This window comes from Octopus sinensis, linkage group LG16 (genome assembly GCF_006345805.1).
Source record: "Octopus sinensis linkage group LG16, ASM634580v1, whole genome shotgun sequence".
NCBI lineage: Eukaryota > Metazoa > Mollusca > Cephalopoda > Octopoda > Octopodidae > Octopus > Octopus sinensis.
In genome coordinates, this window is record NC_043012.1 from 39253886 (window position 1) to 39265387 (window position 11502).

Sequence of the window (11502 nt, forward strand, 5' to 3'; positions counted from 1 at the left end):
ATATATATACACGCACACACGCACATATATTTATATATTTAAGCGCATATTCTTGTGATCACCTCTAATCTACATCATTGTATTGTGGTATTACATCACACACACACACACACAAACACGCACACTCATACGCACACACATATATGAAACCATAGTTCCTAATCACTGTAACTTGTCCACACTTCTCATCGGTGTCTAATCATATATACACCCTCTGCTGTCATCCAATTAGAAACCCATTACATGTTAGACAATAGAAACAAACATCTGGAAATCTAATAAACGCAACTTGAACTAAAACACATTGCTACTGTTCACCAACATTTCCACCGAAATGACTTTATATTCCCGCTGGGCTTCCATATATCTTTTTATATCTCTTCCTTCTTTTTACATTTTTCATTTTATTCCATCTCATACTTTGCCTCCATCTTTTGTTGTGCTAACGTTTTTCTCTTCGTTATTTTATCACTATTATTATTATTGTTGTTGTTATTATTACTATTATTATTATTATTATTATTATTATTATTATTATTATTATTATTATTATATTATTATTTTTATTGACATTTTAAGCTGGCGAGCTAGCAGAATCGTTATCCCGCCGGACGAAATACTTAGCGGCATTTCGTCCGTCTTTACGATCTGAGATCAAATTCCGCCGAAGTCGACTTTACCTTCCATCATTTCCGCGTTGATAACTTAAGTACCAGCTATACACTGGGATCGAAATAATCGCCTTTCCTCCTCTCCTAAAATTTCAGGCCCCTTGCTTTCAGTAAAATGTTTTATTATTATTATTATTATTATTATTATTATTATATTATTATTATTATTATTATTATTATTATCATCATCATCATCATTATCATTCTTCTTCTTCTTCTTCTTCTTATTATTATTATTATTATTATCATCATCATCATCATCATTATTATTATTATTATTATTATTATTATTATTATTATTATTATTATTATTATTATTATTATTATTATTAAGGCGGTGAGCTGGCAGAATCGTTAGCGCATCGGCTGAAATGCTTCGAGACGTTTGCGTCTTTCGCTACTTTCTGAGTTCAAATACTGCCAAAGTCGACATTGCCTTTCATATCTTCTTGGTCGATAAAATAAGTACCTGTTGAGCACTGGGGTCGATTTTATTGACCAGCAGCTTCTTTGAACTTGCTGGCCCTGTGTCAAACTTTGAAATCCCCTTTATTAGTAACTTCTGAGGTGGTGAGTCGATAGAATATTTTGCGAAATTTCGTCCGTCTTTACGTTGTGAGTTCAAATTCCGCTGAGGTCGACTTTGCCTTTTGTCCTTTCGATGGGGGTCAATAAAAAAGTACCAGTTGGGTGCTGAGGTTGATGTAATCAACGTAGCCCCACCAACCCCAAAATTCCAAACCTCCTGCACAATGTAGCATGCATTATTATTGTTCTTGTTGTGCTAGAGGTATTGTTGTTTAACCCAAGTTCTCCGGTCATCGAAAGAGCAACTGTGATCATTTTGTCTCCGCTTTATGTAAATCTAGGTCTGCTCTATCGAATGTATGTTTGTTTTAACTTTTATGGTTGCGATATCATGCAAATAAGGGGTTTATTTTTAGTACGCTGTGCAACGCATCGTGACATCACCATTGTTGTTGATGTTTTACTAAAGATGTTTTGAAGGGCAGAAGTGACCCCCACCTCTGTAGAATGTTTACATGGAATATCTTGCTATATTTATTCTCCACCTTTTTTTAATTTGAGTTAAGATAACATTGTGTTCCACCTTACATAAGGGACGAATCTGACCCGCCTGTTCAAGATCCGCCTGTACCTGACCCGCCTATTCAAGATGACTTTCGGGCCGGGACCTATGGCCAACTTCCAGAGATCCCTGGCCTGGCAGTGCTATCGCGAAGCGCTATAGGCATTACTCGAGAAACATGGGGCCGACCAGCCCGAGATGAGGTCAGATCGACGAAACCGTTCTGCACGCACTCGTACAGTGTTCAACCATTTACGACCTGTGGGAATATGTCGAACGACTGCTATCGCGTGTGGGATGAGTCGGTTTATCAGCCGAGTCTATCGTGAATAATCTCGCGCCTACTTCCTTGAAACGGGAAGGAAGAGCCATTTTTCATCGTACTTGTGGCTATGGCGAAATAATATGTATGGTGGACGTGTATGAAAGGTCTAGAGAGAAAACTTTCCTCTCTGGTCAATCTCTCATCAATTTCTTCAAGTATCACTTGTAGAGGAAGGTGAGAGCAGAGAGGAGAGTTTTGTCTAGAGAATGTTTCATAAAAAGATGGGTGAATGTAGCAAGGATGGCACGTGTGAATGATGGAGCTAGCTTGAGCATAATCCTATGAACCAAAAAAAACGAAAGGAAAAAATAGTCACTTACTGTAATATGTTTTTTTTTTGCATGACATTATTGCCCGAGGTTACCGTGGTGTTTTCCGTCGGCTTTTGTTTCCACAGATAATCCCAATCTGTTTCCCGTTTTTACATTATGACATTTCTATAATACACGATCCCTATTGATCAGCCCTTGTTTTTTATACTTTTGATCGAATTTCTATCCCCACTTGTTTTTTTTTTTGTTTTCTTCTCTTCCCAAAAAGAAAAGCTCTACTTTGTATTTTGTCCCCTCTATGTTCAGCCCTGTGTGGCCAATAAAGAAACATACCTTACATAAGTATCCATGGAGAAGACGGGGACGCCCTCTATTTCCTTACGCATTTTGTCTATGTCTGCAGTTTTCGTTTCATCTCTTTGCATTGGATGACCTCATCCAGCCAAAGCAACATTTATGCTTCCAACTTTCATAAAATATAGTTAAGCAGAATGTGTCCTGTCATCTACATTCCTCCAACATTTATGGAGATGTGCTTAGGACTGACATGGAATTGTTGTTGTTCTCATTGCTATCGTCTAGTTTTTGTAACAACTATAGTTTAAAAGAAATTACAGTTTTAGAGACAATATTCGTTAGCATATTCGTTTTGAGTACAAGGCCACCTTTTATTAACCTTCAATAATAATTCAAGTCCCATGTTTTCTAGGCAAAAATCCATCTCCAGTCTATGACAGGGACTTTATTTTATGAAGCCATGTAAGACGAAACGTAAATTTTAATCTTAAATTTAGCCGAATGCTTTATAGAAATTTAAAATCAACCTTCACTGCTTGATAGATCCATTATTTTATCAGCCAGGCAAGTGTGATGTATAACTTATTTTCTTGTTAAATTTCCATTGAATTTACTGTTATATTTCCTTTGAGACCTAGATTGGTTTAAATACGAGTGGCAACACTGTAAATGTACGTTACCGGGTGGAGAACAGTGAAACTTAAATTTGACTTAAGTGGTATTTGAACTGAGAATATGTAAAGATCCTTCCATCCAGCTTCTCCGCCCACTATTGTTTGGAGGGTCGTGATAGTAATTACATACATAAGGTCCTATAAGAAGCAATCGTCATTTTATTTCTGGCTGTTTTTTCATGTATGGCTTGGAAGAAAGCTATGGATATTATCCGACCATCTTGTTCTTATTGAATCCCTTGATATTCTGCTCGTTGACTCGTCTTGAAAAACCCGTCTTGCAATTTTTTCCTAAGTATGGCAAAGCAATTTGTTCAAAATTCTCTCGACACTTCACCCATCCATGGTCGATACAATAAAGCCCATTCGTATATGGTGGGCGATGTAATCCCTTGCGTCATCAGCTGTGTAATACCACACACACACACACACACACACACACACACACACACACACGCACACACACACAGATGTATAGATGGTGACTTTGTGTGAATATTTGGTCTATATATAAATGCTGTTGTTCTTATTGTTATTGTTGTTAGTATTGTTTTGCTTGTGGAATGACAAGCGACAGACTCTCGTAGTTATTCAGAATGAATTAATTCAACATTCTGCTTCACACCTTCGGAATTGAACGTCCCTTCGCGATCAACTTGCCAGAAACTGATACAAGGATCATAATTTCAACACCATTATAGTTTGTAGCAATCATTACATTCGCCATTTCTGTTATGAAATCCCTGATAAAATTACCCAATCATTTAAACTCGATTGTGACAAGATCTTGGGGTCAATATTGGCGGCGAGCTGGCAAAATCGTTAGCGCGCCGTGCGAAATGCTTAGGAGTATTTCGTCTACCGTTACGTTCTCAGTTCAAATTCCAGCGAGGTCGACTTTGCCTTTTATCCTTTCGGTGTCGAATAAATAAGTACCAGTTACGCATTGGGGTCGATCTAATCGACTTAATCCCTTGCCTTTCTTTGTTTGTCCCCTCTATGTTTAGCCCCATATGAGCAATAAAGAAATAAATATTGCTGTGCATAGATTGGTTGCGTAACAGTCTTGCTAACAATCCACATGCAGCAGACAAGATAATATCTTTTGACAGGACGTCATCTAATTTCTGTAGGACACTTCCTTACATCCAACATCTGCCATCGTTTCACAAAAGGGCAGCCATTCCTTAAAGCATCGGACTTTGGATCATATCACATTGATTTCATATCATATATTTGCTGTCGTCATGGCTAATTGGTTACGGTATTCTGTTCACGATCATAAAGTTGTGAGATCGATTGTCCTCGGTGCGGTCTTACCTTGATCAAGACACTATATTTCACATTGCTTCAGTTGTTTCAGCTTACAAAAGTAAGTAGTACCTGTATTCCAAAGAGCTAGCCTTGTCACATTGTGTGGAACGTGGAATCTCCGTGTAGCTCCGATGGAACAACTTTAAGGATACGCGTGTCTGTGGAGTGCTCAGCCACTTGCACGTTAACTTCAGGAAGCGGTTGTTCCGTTGATCGCATCAACTGGAATCCTTGCCATAGCAACCGACGGGGTGCCAGTTATTGATGTCTTCAACATGAATCCAGTCTGATAAGCGGCACTTGAAATAGTAAAGTCTAGACTTGTCACATTCTTCGTCGCACCGATTCCGTTTCAGCTCACAAATAATTTAAGAATAGTGCTCATATCTTTGGAACACTCAGGCAACCCTAATGAATAGTCAGTTCAATTGATTGAAAAATTGGATTATTTATTGTCGAAATCAGGGAACAATTTACATATTCCGCGTATTTATTTTACCATTCCATCACTATTTCAGTGTAGAAATTAATAACATTTGAAGAAAGCCCGTTTATGTAAATGAACAGTGATTCATTAAAGACCCAACATATGTATTCAAAACACGTTATACGGTTTGTATTCAAAGGGTTAACGCAATCGAATGCATTCATGTCAATTGTCGCAGTCTCGCTGATTGGTTTCCCAAACACAAATACTGCTGGCGGGTTAATTCCAGTAAGATTATTATTATCACTATTATTATTGTTGTAGTTGTTGTTTTTGTTGTAGTTGTGGTGGTTGTGGTTGTTGTTTTTAGTAACTTGTTGTTTCGGCCAGTTTAATTAAAATCTTCATCGTGTCTTGGATAATGGAATCTTCGTGTCTATTGCTAATGGAGAACGGCTGAGGGTGGCTGTAAGCATAAGAGTGGTTGTGGCTCTGTATTAGAATCACACCATCCTGTAGGTGTGTGTGTGTGTGTGAGAGAGAGAGAGAGAGTGTGTGTATGTGGTGTGTGTGTGTGTACGTGTGCGTGCGTGTGTTTGTGTGTGTGTGCCTGTATAGGTGTACATTCATACAAATGTATTTTATGTGTATATATATATATACATATATACACACACATGCAAATACACAAGCACACATTCACACATACGCACATACGCACATTCACACACACACATTCACACATACACACACCATACACGCACACGCATACACACACCCACACACACATACATAAGTAATTGTCGTGTATGATATAATCGAGATTTTTTACATTCCGTTCCATTGTCATAGCTCTAATTAATGTTTAATTATTTATCGAGCCCTTTCAGTGGGAAATGCTTAATTTTTAGGTGGGCTGTCTGACAGGTCATCTAACCATCCATCTGTCTATCCATCCATCTGTCTATCCATCCATCTGTCTATCCATCCATCTGCCTATTTTTCTATCTCTTTGTCATTTTTCTTACCATCCATCTGGTTGCTTGTCTGTCAATGTATAAGCGTGTGGATATGTCTGCCTGTCTGTGTACAGACATCCAATCTCTTCACTTTTACACTCACTCATGCTGTTGACACAAATATATAGAAACATTTGAATATAAGTATATGTTATTTTGTGTGTCTCTGTGTGTATGTGTGTGTGTCTGTGTGTGTGTGCGCGTTTAATAGAATGGATGTGTCTGTACCTGTGAGTTGAAGACTCGTGAGTTTGATGCATATAATGTATACGTTCGTAAACACACTGCTCCGTATGAACACATACGTGGTTTGACCGATAAACATCTGTGATTTGTGAGTGTATAACAGATATAAATCTGCCTGCGAGCGTATATTTGTGTGTGTGTGTGTGTGTGTGTGTCTGTCTGTCTGTGTGTGTGTGTGTATGTATGAGCATGCATGTGTATGTATGTGTGGGTGTGTGTATGTGTGTAAGTGTACGTGTGTGCATGAGTGATTTTTTTCCAGAAACGGACAATTATTGTTGTGAATGGTACATCGTATTCTTCAATATGCCTAATTCCTCTCCCTCTCTCTGTCTCTCTCCTCCTCTCTCTGTCTGTCTGTCTCTCCCTCTCTCACGCAAAAACTACGTACATATAAACGCATAAATATAAGCAGAGGGGAGCGTGTATGTGTGTGTATCAACATCGTATTCTTAATGTGTCTCAGATATATGAAAATGGAGGCGAAGTACATATACAACAACGGGATGTGTTAAAACTACATATGTTGGTCGATTTTTATTGCGCAGTCGCAGCTCAACATTGAGCCAGCAGACATTTTGATCGGAGGCAGTCCTTCTACTATACACAAAATTCTTTAACAATTTGTTTGACATGATTCCTAATAATATCCTTTTAAATCTTTTATTTGTTTCAGTCATTTGAGTGCGGTCATGCTGGAACACCGCCTTTAGTTGAACAAATCGGCCTCAGGACTTATTCTTTGTAAGCCTAGTACTTATTCTATCGGTCTTTGGCCGAACCGATAAGTGACGGGGGCATAAATACACCAGCATCGGCCATCAAGCTTGGTGGGTGACAATCACAGATACACAAACACCTACACACACTCACACACACACAAACACACACACACATATTTTTTTTTATTTCAGCTCAGAGCTGCGGCCATGCTGATGCACCGCCGTTAAACATAGAAACGAACTTTTTTTGGAGCAACGAAAAAAACAAACAGAAAAACGAGACATGCAACATGAAGAATATTCCCCTTCTTCAGTTGTCCCTGTTCCGTCTACTCCGCGTGAAAGCAAATTAAATAAAATTTGGGATTTTTGTGGACGGTGAAAGTTGTAACAAGAACAGAGCAGTGAGAACAAAACAGTAAAAACAAACGGTGAGGGCTGTTAAGCCGAGACGATAGAAAAATATACCTACCTAACACAGAGCTGGATACGTATTCTCCTTATTCCATCTACTAAGGAAGAAATAATTTTATAGCATTTGTAATATAGAAATAAATAGAATATTGCAAATCCTAATGTTACATTCATATTGGATAAGACAACAGCGTGTCTAAAATAATACCTTTTTGGTTGAGGGCGATAATGCTAATAAAATGGTAAGACTGTATATCGTAAAAATACCAATTTCCTTCTTAATATCTGATTCATTTAGTAATGAGCAAAGTATCCAATTATTCCAAAGAAAATTACAGAATAAAAAAGGTTTAAAAAAAGTAAGATTTAAAGACAAGCAGAAATTTAAATATTTTACAAGGTTTAACAATAAAATTAGAAAATAAGACAGAAACATATATATATATATATATAAACGAATAACATTTCAACAAAAAATATTTAGTTTCCATGTATCCAAAATGGTGCGTGGATTAAGGCGTAATTGTCAGCACAATCAATACGTAGCGGTATTTGTAGATGAATTGATGTCTGTGTATATAAAGTGAATGTATATGCAGATGCGCATGTACATATGAATATGATCTCAACCCCTGTATATATATATAAATGCATATATATACATATGTGTATATACGTATGTGTGTGTTCGTATAAACATGCATCAATATAGCAACTTTACGCGCATATATAGCTGCGATATGCATATACGTAGAAAAGCATATACATGTTTGGAGGTATACATAGAAACACACGTAACTTCACAAACACACACATGATACCACAGTCACAGCTATATATATGCGTGTTTGTGTGTGTGTGTGTGTGTGTGTGTGTGTGTGTGTGTGTGTGTATACATGTGTGTCTCTCTATATGAGCATATATATTATATATATATATGAGCATATATGTTTGTATACTTTTGTATAAATTTATGTGTATGTGAGTATGTAGGTACATATATATCTCTGTGTGTGTATGTAGGTATGTATGTACGTGCATACACACATAAATGTATACGCACACACACAGATAAACACAATCATTGTTTAATCAATCGCTAGCATTCTCAGATAGCACCTTAGGGATTTTAGAAGGAATATGAAATAAATAATTATAAGCAAACACCACAAAATACAACAAAATAAAACTAAAATAAGCAAGCAAACGAAAAGACAACAATATAGACGCAAAGAAAGCAAAAATTTGTAAATATTTAAAACCCACAACTACGTACTCATCCACAACAACGATATATATTAGTAAGGTAGGCTGTATTTGTGCAAAACAAATTTGATATAATTAAAGTATTTAGATTTCACACAATATAATCCAATTTTGTGGATATCTGCGTTTGTTTGATTCGTTCATAGAGTTTGTTCTTAAATGAAATATCCTGCGGTTAGTTATGTTCGATAATTTGACTGGTTTCTATTCCTTAACTAAGAACAAAACAGTGTGATGTTGTCACTACCACTAAATACACACATACAAATCTATTCATCGCCCTATCTACCTATCTATTTATCTATCTATCTATCGATCTATCTATCTATCGATCTATCTATCTATCTATCTATCTATCTATCTATCTATCTATCTATCTATCTATCTATCTATCTATCTATCTCTCCGTCTATCTATTATTCTATTTATCGATCAATCTATCTATCTATCTATCTATCTATCTATCTATCTATCTATCTATCTATCTAACTATCTGTTTGTCTATCTATCTATCTATTCATCTATCAATTATTCTATTTATCGATCAATCTATCTATCTATCTATCTATCTATCTATCTATCTATCTATCTATCTATCTATCTATCTATCTATCTATCTATCTATCTATCTAACTATCTGTCTGTCTGTCTATCTATCTATCTATATATCTATCTGTCTCTCCCTATCTATCTATCTATCTATCTATCTATCTATCTATCTATCTATCTATCTATCTATCTATCTGTCTATCTATCTATCTATTTTTCTGTCTCTAAGCGAGGCGGGATGGGTTCGATAGATGAGCCTACGAAATTTTAAGCTGCATGGAACCGAATCAATCTATTACTAAATAAATATGGAGGTGGATGGTTGTGTGCGTGTGAGATAGAAAGAGAAAGCGAGTGTGTGTGTGTGTGTGCGTTTATGTGTGTGTCACGTTATATATAAAATTAACTTTAAGCTGAAGGATTACTCAGCACTTTTTGCATTGTGCGTATTACCTCCGCCTTCGCTAAGGCGGAGGTATTGCTTTCAGTCTTGTCAGTTTGTTTGTCCGTGGTGAACAAGATATCTCAAGAACCGCTGGATGGATTCCGATGAAACTTTCAGGAACGTTTCTCTTCATAACTTGCACGAATTGATTAGATTTTCGGGTCGATCTGGTACCGGACAAGGATTCTGGATTATTTTTCCTGCTTTTTTATTTAATTGTTGAGAGAGGTCGCGCTCATTTGTGAGAGCAATCGAGTTTATTTCAGATATTCTCATTTTAATTTATTAACGTTTTTATTAGAAAAGGCTTGTTAACAATCATTGCATATGTATCTGTGCAGTATGCAATAATGCTACCAATAAATGTGATGAAAATTAAAATACTCAGTACATTTGGTGCGTTGCAATAGGTCATAATGTAGCTATTACAGCTCCCTAGTTTGATATTCAGAGAAAATATGAGTGAATCTTCAAACATTGGCGCATAAAAGTTGAATGCAAACATCAGTGAGCTTATACGAATCTTTTTAATAATGGCGTCCGTGTGTTTCTGGTATAGGAAGAAATGCATATAAAGGACAATGTATACATGCATACATGCATACAGACACAGAAGTGGCTGTGTGGTAAGTAGCTTCTTACCAGACAGACGTGCTGTTTTTTGCTCCGGCAAATGTCACGTGTTAACGTGAATTATTGAACATTTACGGCAACAGGTAGGACATTTTGGATATTTTTGGAAGCATAGTGAGGTTTATTGCTTGCCGTTAATACTTTTTGGCATTAATGTTAATTAGTGTTAACACTTTTCTGCGCGTAAAAAGCTTCACTTGCTTCGGATGTATTTGTTCTGCCTATTGGCGTATTTATTGTCTCACCTTTTAGTGAGAATTGTGTATTTTGAAGAGGCATAGCCCCTCCTCAAAAATTAATTTGTTCGCTTGGATTTACCACGGAGAACCAATTGTGCTTGGATTTACCACGGAGAACCAATTGTGCTTGGATTTACCACGGAGAACCAAGTGTGCTGCAACTAGGAGTACCCTGTTTCGTGAGGATTACCAGTTGCAGAACTGTGTTGCCATTATTTGAACTGTCTTCCTTCGTCCTTTTCTCTGTTCTGTCTTTCTGTTCTGTCATTATGTTTTTTTCTTATTGGACTTTGAACTTTTAGTTGAACTTTTTTTCAAAATCATGGCAACAAAAGAAACCACTGCTTTGGAATGGGAGGTTGTCCCACCCAGGCAGTAGATTGAAAGTCTTGAGAAGAGGACGGTGGTCCTACGAACCTATTCTAGGTCGCGTGGAGCTATCGCCCTCTTCGACAGGAGCACCATACAGAAAGAGTTGGGGGACCACCTACCAACGATAAAGTTTATTTCTCGGGGGAGTAAATTTGCAACGGTGTGGTTGCTGTTTGGTACCCCGAGGAAGCTAGCAGATTTGCTAGCGAGCCACTGGAGGGAGAGGAAATTTTGTTCCTCCCCTCGTATTGTGGCAGAAAAGTAAAAAGAGCCTGGGTTTGTGGGATGCCCCCGGGCACGGAGGCGGAATGGATCGAGAAGACCATCCGGCAAGGCCTGGGGGATAGCGGACCCAGGCTACTGAGTGTGAAAATGGCTCCCGCGGTCGCCTGGGAGGGGTCAAAGGCAACTTTGACCCTATGGACACACCGGTGGCCGTGGGGGAAATGAAATTCCCGGACTTCCTGAGAATGGCTGGGCACAGGTACCCGGTGACACTCGAGGGACGCCCCCCCCAAGTGTCACCT